The following is a 22,699-nucleotide window of genomic DNA, read 5'->3' on the forward strand; positions in this document are numbered from 1 at the left end:
TCGTCAATGAGTGGGAGTGAGGGATGCAGTAAAGAAGGATTAGTGGATCGGAAAGGTGATTGTCGCATCCCAAAAGAAAATCGTGTCGTTTCCATAGAAACGTTACTCGATTTAGAAGGAAATGTCTTAGAACACATAGTATTTCATAGCGACGCAATTTCCGTGTGAATTCGTCAATGAGTTTGAGTGAGGGATGCAGTAAAGAAGGATTAGTGGATCGGAAATGTGATTGTCGTATCCCAAAAGAAATCCTTTCGTTTCCATAGAACCGTTACTCGATTTAGAAGGAAATGCCTTAGAACTCATAGTATTTCATAGCGACGCAATTTCCGTGTGAATTCGTCAATGAGTGGGAGTGAGGGATGCAGTAAAGAAGGATTAGTGGATCGGAAATGTGATTGTCGTATCCCAAAAGAAAATCCTTTCGTTTCCATAGAAACGTTACTCGATTTAGAAGGAAATGCCTTAGAACTCATAGTATTTCATAGCGACGCAATTTCCGTGTGAATTCGTTAATGTGTGGGAGTGAGGGATGCAGTAAAGAAGGATTAGTGGATCGGAAATGAGATTGTCGTATCCCAAAAGAAAATCCTGTCGTTTCCATAGAAACGTTACTCGATTTAGAAGGAAATGGCGTAGAACACATAGTATTTCATAGCGACGCAATTTCCGTGTGAATTCGTCAAAATGAGTGGGAGTGAGGGATGCAGTAAAGAAGGATTAGTGGATCGGAAATGAGATAGTCGTATCCCAAAAGAAAATCCTGTCGTTTCCATAGAAACGTTACTCGATTTAGAAGGAAATGTCTTAGAACACATAGTATTTCATAGCGACGCAATTTCCGTGTGAATTCGTCAACGAGTGGGAGTGAGGGATGCAGTAAAGAAGGATTAGTGGATCGGAAATGAGATTGTCGTATCCCAAAAGAAAATCCTGTCGTTTCCATAGAAACGTTACTCGATTTAGAAGGAAATGTCTTAGAACACATAGAATTTCATAGCGACGCAATTTCCGTGTGAATTCGTCAATGAGTGGGAGTGAGGGATGCAGTAAAGTAGAATTAGCGGATCGTAAATAAGATTTACGTATACCAAAAGAAAATCCTGTCGTTTCCATAGAAACGTTACTCGATTTAGAAGGAAATGTCTTAGAACACATAGTATTTCATAGCGACGCAATTTCCGTGTGAATTTGTCAATGAGTGGGAGTGAGGGATGCAGTAAAGAAGGATTAGTGGATCGGAAATGAGACTGTCGCATTCCAAAAGAAAATCCTGTCGTTTCCATAGAAACGTTACTCGATTTAGAAGGAAATGTCTTAGAACACATAGTATTTTATAGCGACGCAATTTCCGTGTAAATTCGTCAATGAGTGGGAGTGAGGGATGCAGTGAAGAGGGATTAGTGGATCGGAAATGAGATTGTCGTATCCCAAAAGAAAATTCTGTCACTTCCGTAGCAACGTTACTTGATTTAGAAGGAAATGTTTTAGAACACATAGTATTTCATAGCGACGCAATTTTCGTGTGAATTCGACAATGAGTGGGAGTGAGGGATGCAGTAAAGAAGGATTAGTGGATCGGAAATGTGACTGTCGTATCCCAAAAGAAAATCCTTTCGTTTCCATAGAAACGTTACTCGATTTAGAAGGAAATGCCTTAAAACTCATAGTATTTCATAGCGACGCAATTTCCGTGTGAATTCGTCAATGAGTGGGAGTGAGGGATGCAGTAAAGAAGGATTAGTGGATCGGAAATGTGATTGTCGTATCCCAAAAGAAAATCCTTTCGTTTCCATAGAAACGTTACTCGATTTAGAAGGAAATGCCTTAGAACTCATAGTATTTCATAGCGACGCAATTTCCGTGTGAATTCGTCAATGTGTTTGAGTGAGGGATGCAGTAAAGAAGGATTAGTGGATCGGAAATGAGATTGTCGTATCCCAAAAGAAAATCCTGTCGTTTCCATAGAAACGTTACTCGATTTAGAAGGAAATGGCGTAGAACACATAGTATTTCATAGCGACGCAACTTCCGTGTGAATTCGTCAATGAGTGGGAGTGAGGGATGCAGTAAAGAAGGATTAGTGGATCGGAAATGAGATAGTCGTATCCCAAAAGAAAATCCTGTCGTTTCCATAGAAACGTTACTCGATTTAGAAGGAAATGTCTTAGAACACATAGTATTTCATAGCGACGCAATTTCCGTGTGAATTCGTCAATGAGTGGGAGTGAGGGATGCAGTAAAGAAGGATTAGTGGATCGGAAATGTGATTGTCGTATCCCAAAAGAAAATCCTTTCGTTTCCATAGAAACGTTACTCGATTTAGAAGGAAATGCCTTAGAACTCATAGTATTTCATAGCGACGCAATTTCCGTGTGAATTCGTCAATGAGTGGGAGTGAGGGATGCAGTAAAGAAGGATTAGTGGATCGGAAATGTGATTGTCGTATCCCAAAGGAAAATCCTTTCGTTTCCATAGAAACGTTTCTCGATTTAGAAGGAAATGCCTTAGAACTCATAGTATTTCATAGCGACGCAATTTCCGTGTGAATTCGTCAATGTGTGGGAGTGAGGGATGCAGTAAAGAAGGATTAGTGGATCGGAAATGAGATTGTCGTATCCCAAAAGAAAATCCTGTCGTTTCCATAGAAACGTTACTCGATTTAGAAGGAAATGGCGTAGAACACATAGTATTTCATAGCGACGCAATTTCCGTGTGAATTCGTCAATGAGTGGGAGTGAGGGATGCAGTAAAGAAGGATTAGTGGATCGGAAATGTGATTGTCGTATCCCAAAGGAAAATCCTTTCGTTTCCATAGAAACGTTTCTCGATTTAGAAGGAAATGCCTTAGAACTCATAGTATTTCATAGCGACGCAATTTCCGTGTGAATTCGTCAATGTGTGGGAGTGAGGGATGCAGTAAAGAAGGATTAGTGGATCGGAAATGAGATTGTCGTATCCCAAAAGAAAATCCTGTCGTTTCCATAGAAACGTTACTCGATTTAGAAGGAAATGGCGTAGAACACATAGTATTTCATAGCGCCGCAATTTCCGTGTGAATTCGTCAATGAGTGGGAGTGAGGGATGCAGTAAAGAAGGATTAGTGGATCGGAAATGAGATTGTCGTATCCCAAAAGAAAATCCTGTCGTTTCCATAGAAACGTTACTCGATTCAGAAGGAAATGACTTAGAGCACATAGTATTTCATAGCGACGCAATTTCCGTATGAATTCGTCAATGAGTGGGAGTGAGGGGTGCAGTAAAGAAGGATTAGTGGATCGGAAATGTGATTGTCGTATCCCAAAAGAAAATCCTGTCGTTTCCATAGAAACGGTACTCGATTTAGAAGGAAATGTCTTAGAACACATAGTATTTCATAGCGACGCAATTTCCGTGTGAATTCGTCAATGAGTGGGAGTGAGGGATGCAGTAAAGAAGGATTAGTGGATCGGAAAGGTGATTGTCGTATCCCAAAAGAAAATCGTGTCGTTTCCATAGAAACGTTATTCGATTTAGAAGGAAATGTCTTAGAACACATAGTATTTCATAGCGACGCAATTTCTGTGTGAATTCGTCAATGAGTGGGAGTGAGGGATGCAGTTAAGAAGGATTAGTGGATCGGAAATGTGATTGTGGTATCCCAAAAGAAAATCCTGTCGTTTCCATAGAAACGTTACTCGATTTAGAAGGAAATGTCTTAGAACACATAGTATTTCATAGCGACGCAATTTCCGTGTGAATTCGTCAATGAGTGGGAGTGAGGGATGCAGTAAAGAAGGATTAGTGGATCGGAAAGGTGATTGTCGTATCCCAAAAGAAAAACGTGTCGTTTCCATAGAAACGTTACTCGATTTAGAAGGAAATGTCTTAGAACACATAGTATTTCATAGCGACGCAATTTCCGTGTGAATTCGTCAATGAGTGGGAGTGAGGGATGCAGTTAAGGAGGATTAGTGGATCGGAAATGTGATTGTGGTATCCCAAAAGAAAATCCTGTCGTTTCCATATAAACGTTACTCGATTTAGAAGGAAATGTCTTAGAACTCATAGTATTTCATAGCGACGCAATTTCCGTGTGAATTCGTCAATGTGTGGGAGTGAGGGATGCAGTAAAGAAGGATTGGTGGATCGGAAATGAGACTGTCTTATCCCAAAAGAAAATCCTGTCGTTTCCATAGAAACGTTACTCGATTTGGAAGGAAATGTCGTAGAACACATAGTATTTCATAGCGACGCAATTTCAGTGTGAATTCGTCAATGAGTGGGAGTGAGGGATGCAGTAAAGAAGGATTAGTGGATCGGAAATGAGATTGTCGTATCCCAAAAGAAAATCGTGTCGTTTCCATAGAAACGTTACTCGATTTAGAAGGAAATGTCTTAGAACACATAGTATTTCATAGCGACGCAATTTCCGTGTGAGTTCGTCAATGTTTGGGAGTGAGGGATGCAGTAAAGAAGGATTAGTGGATCGGAAATGTGATTGTCGAATCACAAATGAAAATCCTGTCGTTTCCATAGAAACGTTACTCGATTTAGAAGGAAATGTCTTAGAACACATAGTATTTCATAGCGACGCAATTTCCGTGTGAATTCGTCAATGAGTGGGAGTGAGGGATGCAGTAAAGAAGGATTAGTGGATCGGAAATGAGATTGTCATATCCCAAAAGAAAATCGTGTCGTTTCCATAGAAACGTTACTCGATTTAGAAGGAAATGTCTTAGAACACATAGTATTTCATAGCGACGCAATTTCCGTGTGAATTCGTCAATGAGTGGGAGTGAGGGATGCAGTAAAGTAGGATTAGCGGATCGTAAATGAGATTGTCGTATACCAAAAGAAAATCCCGTCGTTTCCATAGAAACGTTACTCGATTTAGAAGGAAATGTCTTAGAACACATAGTATTTCATAGCGACGCAATTTCCGTGTGAATTCGTCAATGAGTGGGAGTGAGGGATGCAGTAAAGAAGGATTAGTGGATCGGAAATGAGAATGTCGTATCCCAAAAGAAAATCCTGTCGTTTCCATAGGAACGTTACTCGATTTAGAAGGAAATGTCTTAGAACACATAGTATTTCATAGAGACGCAATTTCCGTGTGAATTCGTCAATGAGTGGGAGTGAGGGATGCAGTAAAGAAGGATTAGTGGATCGGAAATGAGATTGTCGTATCGCGAAAGAAAATCCTGTCGTTTCCATAGAAACGTTACTCGATTTAGAAGGAAATGTCTTAGAACACATAGTATTTCATTGCGACGCAATTCCCGTGTGAATTCGTCAATGAGTGGGAGTGAGGGATGCAGTAAAGAAGGATTAGTGGATCGGAAATGAGATTGCCGTATCCCAAAAGAAAATCCTGTCGTTTCCATAGAAACGTTACTCGATTTAGAAGGAAATGTCTTAGAATACATAGTATTTCATAGAGGCGCAATTACCGTGTGAATTCGTCAATGAGTGGGAGTGAGTAATGCAGTAAAGAAGGATTAGTTGATCGGAAATGAGATTGTCGCATCCCAAAAGAAAATCCTGCCGTTTCCATAGAAACGTTACTCGATTTAGAAGGAAATGTCTTAGAACACATAGTATTTCATAGAGACGTAATTTCCGTGTGAATTCGTCAATGAGTGGGAAAGAGGGATGCAGTAAAGAAGGATTAGTGGATCGGAAATGAGATTGTCGTATCCCAAAAGAAAATCCTGTCGTTTCCATAGAAACGTTACTCGATTTAGAAGGAAATGTCTTAGAACACATAGTATTTCATAGAGACGCAATTTCCGTGTGAATTCGTCAATGAGTGGGAGTGAGGGATGCAGTAAAGAAGGATTAGGGGATCGCAAATGAGATTGTCGTATCCCAAAAGATAATCCTGTCGTTTCCATAGAAACGTTACTCGATTTAGAAGGAAATGTCTTAGAACACTTGGTATTTCATAGAGACGCAATTTCCGTGTGAATTCGTCAATGAGTGGGAGTGAGTGATGCAGTAAAGAAGGATTAGTGGATCGGAAATGAGATTGTCGTATCCCAAAAGAGAATCCTGTCGTTTCCATAGAAACGTTACTCGATTTAGAAGGAAATGTCTTAGAACACATAGTATTTCATAGCGACGCAATTTCCGTGTGAATTCGTCAATGAGTGGGAGTGAGGGATGCACTAAAGAAGGATTAGTGGATCGGAAATGTGATTGTCGTATCCCAAAAGAAAAACCTGTCGTTTCCATAGAAACGTTACTCGATTTAGAAGGAAATGTCTTAGAACACATAGTATTTCATAGAGACGCAATTTCCGTGTGAATTCGTCAATGAGTGGGAGTGAGGGATGCAGTAAAGAAGGATTAGGTAATCGCAAATGAGATTGTCGTATCCCAAAAGATAATCCTGTCGTTTCCATAGAAACGTTACTCGATTTAGAAGGAAATGTCTTAGAACACATAGTATTTCATAGAGACGCAATTTCCGTGTGAATTCGTCAATGAGTTGGAGTGAGGGATGCAGTAAAGAAGGATTAGTGGATCGGAAATGAGATTGTCGTATCCCAAAAGAGAATCCCGTCGTTTCCATAGAAACGTTACTCGATTTAGAAGGAAATGTCTTAGAACACATAGTATTTCATAGCGACGCAATTTCCGTGTGAATTCATCAATGAGTGGGAGTGAGGGATGCAGTAAAGAAGGATTAGTGGATCGGAAATGAGATTGTCGTATTTTAATAGAAAATCCTGTCGTTTCCATAGAAACGTTACTCGATTTAGAAGGAAATGACTTAGAACACATAGTATTTCATAGCGACGCAATTTCCGTGTGAATTCGTCAATGAGTGGGAGTGAGGGATGCAGTAAAGAAGGATTAGTGGAACGGAAATGTGATTGTCGTATCACAAATGAAAATCCTGTCGTTTCCATAGAAACGTTACTCGATTTAGAAGGAAACGTCTTAGAACACATAGTATTTCATAACGACGCAATTTCCGTGTGAATTCGTCAATGAGTGGGAGTGAGGGATGCAGTAAAGAAGGATTAGTGGATCGGAAATGAGATTGTCATATCCCAAAAGAAAATCCTGTCGTTTCCATAGAAACGTTACTCGATTTAGAAGGAAATGTCTTAGAACACATAGTATTTCATAGCGACGCAATTTCCGTGTGAATTCGTCAATGAGTGGGAGTGAGGGATGCAGTAAAGTAGGATTAGCGGATCGTAAATGAGATTGTCGTATACCAAAAGAAAATCCTGTCGTTTCCATAGAAGCGTTACTCGATTTAGAAGGAAATGTCTTAGAACACATAGTATTTCATAGCGACGCAATTTCCGTGTGAATTCGTCAATGAGTGGGAGTGAGGGATGCAGTAAAGAAGGATTAGTGGATCGGAACTGAGAATGTCGTAGTCCAAAAGAAAATCCTGTCGTTTCCATAGGAACGTTACTGGATTTAGAAGTAAATGTCTTAGAACACATAGTATTTCATAGAGACGCAATTTCCGTGTGAATTCGTCAATGAGTGGGAATGAGGGATGCAGTAAAGAAGGATTAGTGGATCGGAAATGAGATTGTCGTTTCCCAAAAGAAAATCTTGTCGTTTCCATAGAAACGTTACTCGAATTAGAAGGAAATGTCATAGAACACATTGTATTTCAAATATGACGCAATTTCTGTGTGAATTCGGCAATGAGTAGGAATGAGGGATGCAGTAAAGAAGGATTAGTGGATCGGAAATGAGATTGTCGTATCCCAAAAGAAAATCCTGTCGTTTCCATAGAAACGTTACTCGATTTAGAAGGAAATGTCTTAGAACACATAGTATTTCATAGCGACGCAATCTCCGTGTGAATTCGTCAATGAGTGGGAGTGAGGGATGCAGTAAAGAAGGATTAGTGGATCGGAAATGAGACTGTCGCATCCCAAAAGAAAATCCTGTCGTTTCCATAGAAACGTTACTCGATTTAGAAGGAAATGTCTTAGAACACATAGTATATCATAGAGACGCAATTTCCGTGTGAATTCGTCAATGAGTGGGAGTGAGGGATGCAGTAAAGAAGGATTAGTGGATCGGGAATGAGATTGTCGTATCCGAAAAGAAAATCCTGTCGTTTCCATAGAAACGTTACTCGATTTAGAAGGAAATGTCTTAGAACACATAGTATTTTATAGCGACGCAATTTCCGTGTGAATTCGTCAATGAGTGGGAGTGAGGGATGCAGTAAAGAAGGATTAGTGGATCGGAAATGAGATTGTCGTATCCCAAAAGAAAATCCTGTCACTTCCGTAGCAACGTTACTCGATTTAGAAGGAAATGTCTTAGAACACATAGTATTTCATAGCGACGCAATTTCCGTGTGAATTCGTCAATGAGTGGGAGTGAGGGATGCAGTAAAGATGGATTAGTGGATCGGAAATGAGATTGTCGTATCCCAAAAGAAAATCCTGTCGTTTCCATAGAAACGTTACTCGATTTAGAAGGAAATGTCTTAGAACACATAGTATTTTATAGCGACGCAATTTCCGTGTGAATTCGTCAATGAGTGGGAGTGAGGGATGCAGTAAAGAAGGATTAGTGGATAGGAAATGAGATTGTCGTATCCCAAAAGAAAATCCTGTCGTTTCCATAGAAACGTTACTCGATGTAGAAGGAAATGTCTTAGAGCACATAGTATTTCATAGCGACGCAATTTCTGTGTGAATTCGTCAATGAGTGGGAGTGAGGGATGCAGTAAAGAAGGATTAGTGGATCGGAAAGGTGATTGTCGCATCCCAAAAGAAAATCGTGTCGTTTCCATAGAAACGTTACTCGATTTAGAAGGAAATGTCTTAGAACACATAGTATTTCATAGCGACGCAATTTCCGTGTGAATTCGTCAATGTGTTTGAGTGAGGGATGCAGTAAAGAAGGATTAGTGGATCGGAAATGTGATTGTCGTATCCCAAAAGAAATCCTTTCGTTTCCATAGAACCGTTACTCGATTTAGAAGGAAATGCCTTAGAACTCATAGTATTTCATAGCGACGCAATTTCCGTGTGAATTCGTCAATGAGTGGGAGTGAGGGATGCAGTAAAGAAGGATTAGTGGATCGGAAATGTGATTGTCGTATCCCAAAAGAAAATCCTTTCGTTTCCATAGAAACGTTACCCGATTTAGAAGGAAATGCCTTAGAACTCATAGTATTTCATAGCGACGCAATTTCCGTGTGAATTCGTCAATGTGTGGGAGTGAGGGATGCAGTAAAGAAGGATTAGTGGATCGGAAATGAGATTGTCGTATCCCAAAAGAAAATCCTGTCGTTTCCATAGAAACGTTACTCGATTTAGAAGGAAATGGCGTAGAACACATAGTATTTCATAGCGACGCAATTTCCGTGTGAATTCGTCAATGAGTGGGAGTGAGGGATGCAGTAAAGAAGGATTAGTGGATCGGAAATGAGATAGTCGTATCCCAAAAGAAAATCCTGTCGTTTCCATAGAAACGTTACTCGATTTAGAAGGAAATGTCTTAGAACAGATAGTATTTCATAGCGACGCAATTTCCGTGTGAATTCGTCAATGAGTGGGAGTGAGGGATGCAGTAAAGAAGGATTAGTGGATCGGAAATGAGATTGTCGTATCCCAAAAGAAAATCCTGTCGTTTCCATAGAAACGTTACTCGATTTAGAAGGAAATGTCTTAGAACACATAGAATTTCATAGCGACGCAATTTCCGTGTGAATTCGTCAATGAGTGGGAGTGAGGGATGCAGTAAAGTAGAATTAGCGGATCGTAAATAAGATTTACGTATACCAAAAGAAAATCCTGTCGTTTCCATAGAACCGTTACTCGATGTAGAAGGAAATGTCTTAGAACACATAGTATTTCATAGCGACGCAATTTCCGTGTGAATTCATCAATGAGTGGGAGTGAGGCATGCAGTAAAGAAGGATTAGTGGATCGGAAATGAGATTGTCGTATCCCAAAAGAAAATCCTGTCGTTTCCATAGAAACGTTACTCGATTTAGAAGGAAATGTCATAGAACACATTGTATTTCATATATGACGCAATTTCCGTGTGAATTCGGCAATGAGTGGGAATGAGGGATGCAGTAAAGAAGGATTAGTGGATCGGAAATGAGATTGTCGTATCCCAAAAGAAAATCCTGTCGTTTCCATAGAAACGTTACTCGATTTAGAAGGAAATGTCTTAGAACACATAGTATTTCATAGCGACGCAATTTCCGTGTGAATTTGTCAATGAGTGGGAGTGAGGGATGCAGTAAAGAAGGATTAGTGGATCGGAAATGAGACTGTCGCATCCCAAAAGAAAATCCTGTCGTTTCCATAGAAACGTTACTCGATTTAGAAGGAAATGTCTTAGAACACATAGTATTTCATAGAGACGCAATTTCCGTGTGAATTCGTCAATGAGTGGGAGTGAGGGATGCAGTAAAGAAGGATTAGTGGATCAGAAATGAGATTGTCGTATCCCAACAGAAAATCCTGTCGTTTCCATAGAAACGTTACCCGATTTAGAAGGAAATGTCTTAGAACACATAGTATTTTATAGCGACGCAATTTCCGTGTAAATTCGTCAATGAGTGGGAGTGAGGGATGCAGTGAAGAGGGATTAGTGGATCGGAAATGAGATTGTCGTATCCCAAAAGAAAATTCTGTCACTTCCGTAGCAACGTTACTTGATTTAGAAGGAAATGTTTTAGAACACATAGTATTTCATAGCGACGCAATTTTCGTGTGAATTCGTCAATGAGTGGGAGTGAGGGATGCAGTAAAGAAGGATTAGTGGATCGGAAATGTGACTGTCGTATCCCAAAAGAAAATCCTTTCGTTTTCATAGAAACGTTACTCGATTTAGAAGGAAATGCCTTAGAACTCATAGTATTTCATAGCGACGCATTTTTCCGTGTGAATTCGTCAATGAGTGGGAGTGAGGGATGCAGTAAAGAAGGATTAGTGGATCGGAAATGTGATTGTCGTATCCCAAAAGAAAATCCTTTCGTTTCCATAGAAACGTTACTCGATTTAGAAGGAAATGCCTTAGAACTCATAGTATTTCATAGCGACGCAATTTCCGTGTGAATTCGTCAATGTGTGGGAGTGAGGGATGCAGTAAAGAAGGATTAGTTGATCGGAAATGAGATTGTCGTATCCCAAAAGAAAATCCTGTCGTTTCCATAGAAACGTTACTCGATTTAGAAGGAAATGGCGTAGAACACATAGTATTTCATAGCGACGCAATTTCCGTGTGAATTCGTCAATGAGTGGGAGTGAGGGATGCAGTAAAGAAGGATTAGTGGATCGGAAATGAGATAGTCGTATCCCAAAAGAAAATCCTGTCGTTTCCATAGAAACGTTACTCGATTTAGAAGGAAATGTCTTAGAACACATAGTATTTCATAGCGACGCAATTTCCGTGTGAATTCGTCAATGAGTGGGAGTGAGGGATGCAGTAAAGAAGGATTAGTGGATCGGAAATGTGATTGTCGTATCCCAAAAGAAAATCCTTTCGTTTCCATAGAAACGTTACTCGATTTAGAAGGAAATGCCTTAGAACTCATAGTATTTTATAGCGACGCAATTTCCGTGTGAATTCGTCAATGAGTGGGAGTGAGGGATGCAGTAAAGAAGGATTAGTGGATCGGAAATGTGATTGTCGTATCCCAAAGGAAAATCCTTTCGTTTCCATAGAAACGTTTCTCGATTTAGAAGGAAATGCCATAGAACTCATAGTATTTCATAGCGACGCAATTTCCGTGTGAATTCGTCAATGTGTGGGAGTGAGGGATGCAGTAAAGAAGGATTAGTGGATCGGAAATGAGATTGTCGTATCCCAAAAGAAAATCCTGTCGTTTCCATAGAAACGTTAATCGATTTAGAAGGAAATGGCGTAGAACACATAGTATTTCATAGCGACGCAATTTCCGTGTGAATTCGTCAATGAGTGGGAGTGAGGGATGCAGTAAAGAAGGATTAGTGGATCGGAAATGTGATTGTCGTATCCCAAAGGAAAATCCTTTCGTTTCCATAGAAACGTTTCTCGATTTAGAAGGAAATGCCTTAGAACTCATAGTATTTCATAGCTACGCAATTTCCGTGTGAATTCGTCAATGTGTGGGAGTGAGGGATGCAGTAAAGAAGGATTAGTGGATCGGAAATGAGATTGTCGTATCCCAAAAGAAAATCCTCTCGTTTCCATAGAAACGTTACTCGATTTAGAAGGAAATGGCGTAGAACACATAGTATTTCAGAGCGCCGCAATTTCCGTGTGAATTCGTCAATGAGTGGGAGTGAGGGATGCAGTAAAGAAGGATTAGTGGATCGGAAATGAGATTGTCGTATCCCAAAAGAAAATCCTGTCGTTTCCATAGAAACGTTACTCGATTTAGAAGGAAATGACTTAGAGCACATAGTATTTCATAGCGACGCAATTTCCGTATGAATTCGTCAATGAGTGTGAGTGAGGGATGCAGTAAAGAAGGATTAGTGGATCGGAAATGTGATTCTCGTATCCCAAAAGAAAATCCTTTCGTTTCCATAGAAACGGTACTCGATTTAGAAGGAAATGTCTTAGAACACATAGTATTTCATAGCGACGCAATTTCTGTGTGAATTCGTCAATGAGTGGGAGTGAGGGATGCAGTAAAGAAGGATTAGTGGATCGGAAAGGTGATTGTCGCATCCCAAAAGAAAATCGTGTCGTTTCCATAGAAACGTTACTCGATTTAGAAGGAAATGTCTTAGAACACATAGTATTTCATAGCGACGCAATTTCCGTGTGAATTCGTCAATGAGTTTGAGTGAGGGATGCAGTAAAGAAGGATTAGTGGATCGGAAATGTGATTGTCGTATCCCAAAAGAAATCCTTTCGTTTCCATAGAACCGTTACTCGATTTAGAAGGAAATGCCTTAGAACTCATAGTATTTCATAGCGACGCAATTTCCGTGTGAATTCGTCAATGAGTGGGAGTGAGGGATGCAGTAAAGAAGGATTAGTGGATCGGAAATGTGATTGTCGTATCCCAAAAGAAAATCCTTTCGTTTCCATAGAAACGTTACTCGATTTAGAAGGAAATGCCTTAGAACTCATAGTATTTCATAGCGACGCAATTTCCGTGTGAATTCGTTAATGTGTGGGAGTGAGGGATGCAGTAAAGAAGGATTAGTGGATCGGAAATGAGATTGTCGTATCCCAAAAGAAAATCCTGTCGTTTCCATAGAAACGTTACTCGATTTAGAAGGAAATGGCGTAGAACACATAGTATTTCATAGCGACGCAATTTCCGTGTGAATTCGTCAAAATGAGTGGGAGTGAGGGATGCAGTAAAGAAGGATTAGTGGATCGGAAATGAGATAGTCGTATCCCAAAAGAAAATCCTGTCGTTTCCATAGAAACGTTACTCGATTTAGAAGGAAATGTCTTAGAACACATAGTATTTCATAGCGACGCAATTTCCGTGTGAATTCGTCAACGAGTGGGAGTGAGGGATGCAGTAAAGAAGGATTAGTGGATCGGAAATGAGATTGTCGTATCCCAAAAGAAAATCCTGTCGTTTCCATAGAAACGTTACTCGATTTAGAAGGAAATGTCTTAGAACACATAGAATTTCATAGCGACGCAATTTCCGTGTGAATTCGTCAATGAGTGGGAGTGAGGGATGCAGTAAAGTAGAATTAGCGGATCGTAAATAAGATTTACGTATACCAAAAGAAAATCCTGTCGTTTCCATAGAACCGTTACTCGATGTAGAAGGAAATGTCTTAGAACACATAGTATTTCATAGCGACGGAATTTCCGTGTGAATTCATCAATGAGTGGGAGTGAGGGATGCAGTAAAGAAGGATTAGTGGATCGGAAATGAGATTGTCGTATCCCAAAAGAAAATCCTGTCGTTTCCATAGAAACGTTACTCGATTTAGAAGGAAATGTCATAGAACACATTGTATTTCATATATGACGCAATTTCCGTGTGAATTCAGCAATGAGTGGGAATGAGGGATGCAGTAAAGAAGGATTAGTGGATCGGAAATGAGATTGTCGTATCCCAAAAGAAAATCCTGTCGTTTCCATAGAAACGTTACTCGATTTAGAAGGAAATGTCATAGAACACATTGTATTTCATATATGACGCAATTTCCGTGTGAATTCAGCAATGAGTGGGAATGAGGGATGCAGTAAAGAAGGATTAGTGGATCGGAAATGAGATTGTCGTATCCCAAAAGAAAATCCTGTCGTTTCCATAGAAACGTTACTCGATTTAGAAGGAAATGTCTTAGAACACATAGTATTTCATAGCGACGCAATTTCCGTGTGAATTTGTCAATGAGTGGGAGTGAGGGATGCAGTAAAGAAGGATTAGTGGATCGGAAATGAGACTGTCGCATTCCAAAAGAAAATCCTGTCGTTTCCATAGAAACGTTACTCGATTTAGAAGGAAATGTCTTAGAACACATAGTATTTTATAGCGACGCAATTTCCGTGTAAATTCGTCAATGAGTGGGAGTGAGGGATGCAGTGAAGAGGGATTAGTGGATCGGAAATGAGATTGTCGTATCCCAAAAGAAAATTCTGTCACTTCCGTAGCAACGTTACTTGATTTAGAAGGAAATGTTTTAGAACACATAGTATTTCATAGCGACGCAATTTTCGTGTGAATTCGACAATGAGTGGGAGTGAGGGATGCAGTAAAGAAGGATTAGTGGATCGGAAATGTGACTGTCGTATCCCAAAAGAAAATCCTTTCGTTTCCATAGAAACGTTACTCGATTTAGAAGGAAATGCCTTAAAACTCATTGTATTTCATAGCGACGCAATTTCCGTGTGAATTCGTCAATGAGTGGGAGTGAGGGATGCAGTAAAGAAGGATTAGTGGATCGGAAATGTGATTGTCGTATCCCAAAAGAAAATCCTTTCGTTTCCATAGAAACGTTACTCGATTTAGAAGGAAATGCCTTAGAACTCATAGTATTTCATAGCGACGCAATTTCCGTGTGAATTCGTCAATGTGTGGGAGTGAGGGATGCAGTAAAGAAGGATTAGTGGATCGGAAATGAGATTGTCGTATCCCAAAAGAAAATCCTGTCGTTTCCATAGAAACGTTACTCGATTTAGAAGGAAATGGCGTAGAACACATAGTATTTCATAGCGACGCAACTTCCGTGTGAATTCGTCAATGAGTGGGAGTGAGGGATGCAGTAAAGAAGGATTAGTGGATCGGAAATGAGATAGTCGTATCCCAAAAGAAAATCCTGTCGTTTCCATAGAAACGTTACTCGATTTAGAAGGAAATGTCTTAGAACACATAGTATTTCATAGCGACGCAATTTCCGTGTGAATTCGTCAATGAGTGGGAGTGAGGGATGCAGTAAAGAAGGATTAGTGGATCGGAAATGTGATTGTCGTATCCCAAAAGAAAATCCTTTCGTTTCCATAGAAACGTTACTCGATTTAGAAGGAAATGCCTTAGAACTCATAGTATTTCATAGCGACGCAATTTCCGTGTGAATTCGTCAATGAGTGGGAGTGAGGGATGCAGTAAAGAAGGATTAGTGGATCGGAAATGTGATTGTCGTATCCCAAAGGAAAATCCTTTCGTTTCCATAGAAACGTTTCTCGATTTAGAAGGAAATGCCTTAGAACTCATAGTATTTCATAGCGACGCAATTTCCGTGTGAATTCGTAAATGTGTGGGAGTGAGGGATGCAGTAAAGAAGGATTAGTGGATCGGAAATGAGATTGTCGTATCCCAAAAGAAAATCCTGTCGTTTCCATAGAAACGTTACTCGATTTAGAAGGAAATGGCGTAGAACACATAGTATTTCATAGCGACGCAATTTCCGTGTGAATTCGTCAATGAGTGGGAGTGAGGGATGCAGTAAAGAAGGATTAGTGGATCGGAAATGTGATTGTCGTATCCCAAAGGAAAATCCTTTCGTTTCCATAGAAACGTTTCTCGATTTAGAAGGAAATGCCTTAGAACTCATAGTATTTCATAGCGACGCAATTTCCGTGTGAATTCGTCAATGTGTGGGAGTGAGGGATGCAGTAAAGAAGGATTAGTGGATCGGAAATGAGATTGTCGTATCCCAAAAGAAAATCCTGTCGTTTCCATAGAAACGTTACTCGATTTAGAAGGAAATGGCGTAGAACACATAGTATTTCATAGCGCCGCAATTTCCGTGTGAATTCGTCAATGAGTGGGAGTGAGGGATGCAGTAAAGAAGGATTAGTGGATCGGAAATGAGATTGTCGTATCCCAAAAGAAAATCCTGTCGTTTCCATAGAAACGTTACTCGATTTAGAAGGAAATGACTTAGAGCACATAGTATTTCATAGCGACGCAATTTCCGTATGAATTCGTCAATGAGTGGGAGTGAGGGGTGCAGTAAAGAAGGATTAGTGGATCGGAAATGTGATTGTCGTATCCCAAAAGAAAATCCTGTCGTTTCCATAGAAACGGTACTCGATTTAGAAGGAAATGTCTTAGAACACATAGTATTTCATAGCGACGCAATTTCCGTGTGAATTCGTCAATGAGTGGGAGTGAGGGATGCAGTAAAGAAGGATTAGTGGATCGGAAAGGTGATTGTCGTATCCCAAAAGAAAATCGTGTCGTTTCCATAGAAACGTTACTCGATTTAGAAGGAAATGGCGTAGAACACATAGTATTTCATAGCGACGCAATTTCTGTGTGAATTCGTCAATGAGTGGGAGTGAGGGATGCAGTTAAGAAGGATTAGTGGATCGGAAATGTGATTGTGGTATCCCAAAAGAAAATCCTGTCGTTTCCATAGAAACGTTACTCGATTTAGAAGGAAATGTCTTAGAACACATAGTATTTCATAGCGACGCAATTTCCGTGTGAATTCGTCAATGAGTGGGAGTGAGGGATGCAGTAAAGAAGGATTAGTGGATCGGAAAGGTGATTGTCGTATCCCAAAAGAAAATCGTGTCGTTTCCATAGAAACGTTACTCGATTTAGAAGGAAATGTCTTAGAACACATAGTATTTCATAGCGACGCAATTTCCGTGTGAATTCGTCAATGAGTGGGAGTGAGGGATGCAGTTAAGAAGGATTAGTGGATCGGAAATGTGATTGTGGTATCCCAAAAGAAAATCCTGTCGTTTCCATAGAAACGTTACTCGATTTAGAAGGAAATGTCTTAGAACTCATAGTATTTCATAGCGACGCAATTTCCGTGTGAATTCGTCAATGTGTGGGAGTGAGGGATGCAGTAAAGAAGGATTGGTGGATCGGAAATGAGACTGTCTTATCCCAAAAGAAAATCCTGTCGTTTCCATAGAAACGTTACTCGATTTGGAAGGAAATGTCGTAGAACACATAGTATTTCATAGCGACGCAATTTCAGTGTGAATTCGTCAATGAGTGGGAGTGAGGGATGCAGTAAAGAAGGATTAGTGGATCGGAAATGAGATTGTCGTATCCCAAAAGAAAATCGTGTCGTTTCCATAGAAACGTTACTCGATTTAGAAGGAAATGTCTTAGAACACATAGTATTTCATAGCGACGCAATTTCCGTGTGAGTTCGCCAATGTTTGGGAGTGAGGGATGCAGTAAAGAAGGATTAGTGGATCGGAAATGTGATTGTCGAATCACAAATGAAAATCCTGTCGTTTCCATAGAAACGTTACTCGATTTAGAAGGAAATGTCTTAGAACACATAGTATTTCATAGCGACGCAATTTCCGTGTGAATTCGTCAATGAGTGGGAGTGAGGGATGCAGTAAAGAAGGATTAGTGGATCGGAAATGAGATTGTCATATCCCAAAAGAAAATCGTGTCGTTTCCATAGAAACGTTACTCGATTTAGAAGGAAATGTCTTAGAACACATAGTATTTCATAGCGACGCAATTTCCGTGTGAATTCGTCAATGAGTGGGAGTGAGGGATGCAGTAAAGTAGGATTAGCGGATCGTAAATGAGATTGTCGTATACCAAAAGAAAATCCCGTCGTTTCCATAGAAACGTTACTCGATTTAGAAGGAAATGTCTTAGAACACATAGTATTTCATAGCGACGCAATTTCCGTGTGAATTCGTCAATGAGTGGGAGTGAGGGATGCAGTAAAGAAGGATTAGTGGATCGGAAATGAGAATGTCGTATCCCAAAAGAAAATCCTGTCGTTTCCATAGGAACGTTACTCGATTTAGAAGGAAATGTCTTAGAACACATAGTATTTCATAGAGACGCAATTTCCGTGTGAATTCGTCAATGAGTGGGAGTGAGGGATGCAGTAAAGAAGGATTAGTGGATCGGAAATGAGATTGTCGTATCGCGAAAGAAAATCCTGTCGTTTCCATAGAAACGTTACTCGATTTAGAAGGAAATGTCTTAGAACACATAGTATTTCATAGCGACGCAATTTCCGTGTGAATTCGTCAATGAGTGGGAGTGAGGGATGCACTAAAGAAGGATTAGTGGATCGGAAATGTGATTGTCGTATCCCAAAAGAAAAACCTGTCGTTTCCATAGAAACGTTACTCGATTTAGAAGGAAATGTCTTAGAACACATAGTATTTCATAGAGACGCAATTTCCGTGTGAATTCGTCAATGAGTGGGAGTGAGGGATGCAGTAAAGAAGGATTAGGTAATCGCAAATGAGATTGTCGTATCCCAAAAGATAATCCTGTCGTTTCCATAGAAACGTTACTCGATTTAGAAGGAAATGTCTTAGAACACATAGTATTTCATAGAGACGCAATTTCCGTGTGAATTCGTCAATGAGTTGGAGTGAGGGATGCAGTAAAGAAGGATTAGTGGATCGGAAATGAGATTGTCGTATCCCAAAAGAGAATCCTGTCGTTTCCATAGAAACGTTACTCGATTTAGAAGGAAATGTCTTAGAACACATAGTATTTCATAGCGACGCAATTTCCGTGTGAATTCATCAATGAGTGGGAGTGAGGGATGCAGTAAAGAAGGATTAGTGGATCGGAAATGAGATTGTCGTATTTTAATAGAAAATCCTGTCGTTTCCATAGAAACGTTACTCGATTTAGAAGGAAATGACTTAGAACACATAGTATTTCATAGCGACGCAATTTCCGTGTGAATTCGTCAATGAGTGGGAGTGAGGGATGCAGTAAAGAAGGATTAGTGGAACGGAAATGTGATTGTCGTATCACAAATGAAAATCCTGTCGTTTCCATAGAAACGTTACTCGATTTAGAAGGAAACGTCTTAGAACACATAGTATTTCATAACGACGCAATTTCCGTGTGAATTCGTCAATGAGTGGGAGTGAGGGATGCAGTAAAGAAGGATTAGTGGATCGGAAATGAGATTGTCATATCCCAAAAGAAAATCCTGTCGTTTCCATAGAAACGTTACTCGATTTAGAAGGAAATGTCTTAGAACACATAGTATTTCATAGCGACGCAATTTCCGTGTGAATTCGTCAATGAGTGGGAGTGAGGGATGCAGTAAAGTAGGATTAGCGGATCGTAAATGAGATTGTCGTATACCAAAAGAAAATCCTGTCGTTTCCATAGAAGCGTTACTCGATTTAGAAGGAAATGTCTTAGAACACATAGTATTTCATAGCGACGCAATTTCCGTGTGAATTCGTCAATGAGTGGGAGTGAGGGATGCAGTAAAGAAGGATTAGTGGATCGGAACTGAGAATGTCGTAGTCCAAAAGAAAATCCTGTCGTTTCCATAGGAACGTTACTGGATTTAGAAGTAAATGTCTTAGAACACATAGTATTTCATAGAGACGCAATTTCCGTGTGAATTCGTCAATGAGTGGGAATGAGGGATGCAGTAAAGAAGGATTAGTGGATCGGAAATGAGATTGTCGTATCCCAAAAGAAAATCCTGTCGTTTCCATAGAAACGTTACTCGATTTAGAAGGAAATGTCTTAGAACATATAGTATTTCATAGCGACACAATTCCCGTGTGAATTCGTCAATGAGTGGGAGTGAGCGATGCAGTAAAGAAGGATTAGTGGATCGGAAATGAGATTGCCGGATCCCAAAAGAAAATCCAGTCGTTTCCATAGAAACGTTACTCGATTTAGAAGGAAATGTCTTAGAACACATAGTATTTCATAGAGTCACAATTACCGTGTGAATTCGTCAATGAGTGGGAGTGAGTAATGCAGTAAAGAAGGATTAGTTGATCGGAAATGAGATTGTCGTATCCCAAAAGAAAATCCTGTCGTTTCCATAGAAACGTTACTCGATTTAGAAGGAAATGTCTTAGAACACATAGTATTTCATAGAGACGCAATTTCCGTGTGAATTCGTCAATGAGAGGGGATGAGGGATGCAGTAAAGAAGGATTAGTGGATTGGAAATGAGATTGTCGTATCCCAAAAGAAAATCCTGTCGTTTCCATAGAAACGTTACTCGATTTAGAAGGAAATGTCTTACAACACATAGTATTTCATAGAGACGCAATTTCCGTGTGAATTCGTCAATGAGTGGGAGTGAGGGATGCAGTAAAGAAGGATTAGGGGATCGCAAATGAGATTGTCGTATCCCAAAAGATAATCCTGTCGTTTCCATAGAAACGTTACTCGATTTAGAAGGAAATGTCTTAGAACACATAGTATTTCATAGCGACGCATTTTCCGTGTAAATTCGTCAATGAGTGGGAGTGAGGGAAGCAGTAAAGAAGGATTAGTGGATCGGAAATATGATTGTCGTATCCCAAAAGAAAATCCTTTCGTTTCCATAGAAACGTTACTCGATTTAGAAGGAAATGTCTTAGAACACATAGTATTTCATAGCGACGCAATTTCCGTGTGAATTCGTCAATGAGTGGGAGTGAGGGATGCAGTAAAGAAGGATTAGTGGATCGGAAATTAGATTGTCGTATCCCAAAAGAGAATCCTGTCGTTTTCATAGAAACGTTACTCGATTTAGAAGGAGGTGTCTTAGAACACATAGTATTTCATAGCGACGCAATTTCCGTGTGAATTCGTCAATGAGTGGGAGTGAGGGATGCACTAAAGAAGGATTAGTGGATCGGAAATGTGATTGTCGTATCACAAATGAAAATCCTGTCGTTTCCATAGAAACGTTACTCGATTTGCAAGGAAATGTCTTAGAACACATAGTATTTCATAGCGACGCATTTTCCGTGTAAATTCGTCAATGAGTGGGAGTGAGGGAAGCAGTAAAGAAGGATTAGTGGATCGGAAATATGATTGTCGTATCCCAAAAGAAAATCCTTTCGTTTCCATAGAAACGTTGCTCGATTTAGAAGGAAATGTCTTAGAACACATAGTATTTCATAGCGACGCAATTTCCGTGTGAATTCGTCAATGAGTGGGAGTGAGGGATGCAGTAAAGAAGGATTAGTGGATCGGAAATTAGATTGTCGTATCCCAAAAGAGAATCCTGTCGTTTTCATAGAAACGTTACTCGATTTAGAAGGAGGTGTCTTGGAACACATAGTATTTCATAGCGACGCAATTTCCGTGTGAATTCGTCAATGAGTGGGAGTGAGGGATGCACTAAAGAAGGATTAGTGGATCGGAAATGTGATTGTCGTATCACAAATGAAAATCCTGTCGTTTCCATAGAAACGTTACTCGATTTACAAGGAAATGTCTTAGAACACATAGTATTTCATACCGACCCAATTTCCGTGTGAATTCGTCAATGAGTGGGAGTGAGGGATGCATTAAAGAAGAATTAGTGGATCGAAAATGAGATTGTCATATCCCAAAAGAAAATCCTGTCGTTTCCATAGAAACGTTACTCGATTTAGAAGGAAATGTCTTAGAACACATAGTATTTCATAGCGACGCAATTTCCGTGTGAATTCGTCAATGAGTGGGAGTGAGGGATGCAGTAAAGAAGGATTAGTGGATCGGAACTGAGAATGTCGTATCCCAAAAGATAATCCTGTCGTTTCCATAGGAACGTTACTCGATTTAGAAGTAAATGTCTTAGGACACATAGTATTTCATAGAGACGCAATTTCCGTGTGAATTCGTCAATGAGTGGGAATGAGGGATGCAGTAAAGAAGGATTAGTGGATCGGAAATGAGATTGTCGTATCCCAAAAGAAAATCCTGTCGTTTCCATAGAGACGTTACTCGATTTAGAAGGAAATGTCTTAGAACATATAGTAATTCATAGCGACGCAATTCCCGTGTGAATTCGTCAATGAGTGGGAGTGAGGGATGCAGTAAAGAAGGATTAGTGGATCGGATATGAGATTGCCGTATCCCAAAAGAAAATGCTGTCGTTTCCATAGAAACGTTACTCGATTTAGAAGGAAATGTCTTAGAACATATAGTATTTCATAGAGGCGCAATTACCGTGTGAATTCGTCAATGAGTGGGAGTGAGTAATGCAGTAAAGAAGGATTAGTTGATCGGAAATGAGATTGTCGCATCCCAAAAGAAAATCCTGTCGTTTCCATAGAAACGTTACTCGAATTAGAAGGAAATGTCTTAGAACACATAGTTTTTCATAGCGACGCAGTTTCCGTGTGAATTCGTCAATGAGTGGGAGTGAGGGATGCAGTAAAGAAGGATTAGTGGATCGGAAATGTGATTGTCGTATCCCAAAAGAAAATCCTGTCGTTTCCATAGAAACGTTACTCGATTTAGAAGGAAATATCTTAGAACACATAGTATTTCATAGCGACGCAATTTCCGTGTGAATTCGTCAATGAGTGGGAGTGAGTTATGCAGTATAGAAGGATTAGTGGATCGGAAATGAGATTGTCGTATCCCAAAAGAAAATCC

This window comes from Schistocerca americana, chromosome 7 (assembly GCF_021461395.2).
Source record: "Schistocerca americana isolate TAMUIC-IGC-003095 chromosome 7, iqSchAmer2.1, whole genome shotgun sequence".
NCBI classification, from domain to species: Eukaryota; Metazoa; Arthropoda; class Insecta; order Orthoptera; family Acrididae; genus Schistocerca; species Schistocerca americana.